The sequence below is a fragment of the Gekko japonicus genome, unplaced genomic scaffold (genome assembly GCF_001447785.1).
Source record: "Gekko japonicus isolate JY-2015 unplaced genomic scaffold, Gekko_japonicus_V1.1 scaffold297, whole genome shotgun sequence".
Taxonomy (NCBI): Eukaryota; Metazoa; Chordata; class Lepidosauria; order Squamata; family Gekkonidae; genus Gekko; species Gekko japonicus.
The window spans coordinates 115,784-118,312 of record NW_015162486.1 but is presented as its reverse complement, the minus strand read 5'-3'; positions in this window follow the sequence as shown (position 1 = coordinate 118,312).

The following is a 2,529-nucleotide window of genomic DNA, read 5'->3' as shown; positions in this document are numbered from 1 at the left end:
GAAGGCATCCTGAGAACCTCAACATGAACATGATTGCCAAGCATTTTTACCTCGTTTGGACTCCTTAAGTTACTCACAACTTGAGGTCCATGCGGGATTGTCTCAATGTCTTCTGATGAAGTTCCTCTTGAGTCGAGCCCCTTGTAGAGGAACTTTCTACTTACCCAATAGTTGCTTAGATGCTGCAGCTTGTGGCTGCTTTTGCTCACTCCAAGAGCATTCCCAGAGCATCCTTGCCTCATGGCCTCTTCCTCCCCAAAGCCTCCAAGAAAGGACATGTCATAATTTCTCCCTTCCCCAGTACGACCCTGAAAATGGAGCCATATATCTTTCCAGTAGACAACCTTAGGGATCCCAAGTCCCCCCGGGGGGCGGGGAAACCCCCGCCCCAGAGGCCCGTTCCCCGGCGCCGCCAGATCGGGCCGCGGGGGGAACTCCACCCCGATGTGCGCGTCACCCGGAAGTGACGCGGGCACGCCGGGCACACTGGGGGCAGGGCCATGGCCATACAAGGAAAAACTCTATGGCTTTTTTGGTGCACAAGACGCCGGCCGGAAGCCCCCCGCTCCCGGCGAAGATAGACTTGGCAACCCTAGACAACCTTGAGACCAAAGGCTTCATCCCTGGTGCTCCATCATGAAGTCCATTTCTCTCCCAAACACACATGTACAACTGCAGATGGTCTGGGTGCATACTCAGTACTATGGTTCTATGTTGGCTGTCAAGCCAGCAGCAGTCCCCCCTTCCCACGCAGCCTCCTGTTGTGGAAGCACGAGTGGGGAGCATGTCTCCTCCCATGCTGTGCTCCTGTTGCTTGGTGCATGAAAATGAATTGGGCTAGCCATGGCTCACACAGTGAAGGAGCTGGACACCCCTGTCTTACGTTAACTTATTATATTATTCCCCTTTGACACCTCACAGGGAGATTTCTTTTTAAAGCAGGAAATTACCTGAAAATGTTCCCATTCTTTAAACGAAAACAGTTGTGCCACAAATTTTAATAGTGTAAAAAAAATCCTGGGCTGTAGGTGGGGTACTGGTCTCTCCCTGGCTGTAGCCCCATTCTCTTAGTCAATCTTCTATATTGTCTAAAACCAATGACTTGAATCCCAGAGAGAATAGATGGCTTGGAAGAACTAACTTTGTATTTTCCTTGTTGAGTAGCTCCAGTAAAACTGCCACATCATCTTCCATGAATAAGTTTTGTCGGAGAATGAAAACTGTACTGAAAAGTGCTAATTTGTGGTGAACTCAGCTGGTGCGACAGAGAGGTAAAAAAACATGAGTTATGAAAGGAAACTCTCCATTTTAAATCTTAGCATAGTGGTTACTTGCTGGGTGGTTTTGGAGAATATGTTATGTGTCACTGCCTCGGTATTACTACCTCCATCTGTAATACAGAGATGATAATATTATCCTATTTTACATGTACTCCAACATTCATAAATGGAAATAGTGATTTACTATAGAAAGCCACCATTGTGGTTAGAATGTCAGACACAGCCTGGGGAAATCAGGGTTCAAATCCCCACAAAGATGAAATGTTCACTCTCTTTCAGCCTAACCCACCTAACAAGGTTGTTGTGTGAATGAAATGAAGGAGACCCACATATGCTGCACTGAGCTTCTGGGAGAAAAGGTGGTTTTTTAAAAAAAATTGGCCATCACTATATCCACTGGCTGTGAATTCCCCAATTAGATTACTGTTTGGGCAAAGAAATAGTTTATTTTCTCCATCCTGAATCTCCTGCCCATCAACTACATTATATACCTCCCAAGTTTTCATAGTATAGGAGCAAGGTGGAAGTATATAAGACTGTGGGTGGCCAGGATTACTGAGATACTATGTGGGAGAAGTCTGAATACAGAGGGGAAAATAGAGAGCATTTTACCCTCTGTCTTCATTTGCCTCCTGTACAGTATCTCAGTAATCCTGGCCAACCACAGTCTGGTGTAGTGCTGTAGTGGAGCCAGTTTGGTGTAGTGGTTAAGTGTGCCGGGTTTGATTCCCTACTCCTCCACTTGTACCTGCTGATGTGACCTTGGGTCAGTCACAAGCTCTGGCACAGCTGTCCTTGAAAAAGAGCAGTTTGTGTCAGAGTTCTTTCAGCCCCACCCACCGCACAGGGTGTCTGTTGTGGGGAGGGGAAGGGAAAGGAGTTTGTAAGCCGCTCTGAGACACCTTTGGGTAGTGAAGGGCGGGGTATAAATCCAATCTCTTCTTCTTCTATCCTCTTTATATTACTTATCATTCATTTTCTTGCCCACTCTTTTCCCTTCTTTCAGGAGTCACACAATTTTCTGACCAAAGGTTAATTGTTCTTGCAAGTGACATCACTCCATAAACTTCAAACCCTCATTGTATGCAATGTTCTTGCAGCCCCAGGCTGGTGATACCAATGCTTTGATCTTTAACTAGATATCTGCATATGTTTTCTGCATGCCCTTCTCTTTTGCCATCAGCTTCAAGGACTGCCTCATCCTAGTCTGTGAGCTCTTCTCCAGTCTTGTATCATCTGAGGTAGGGTT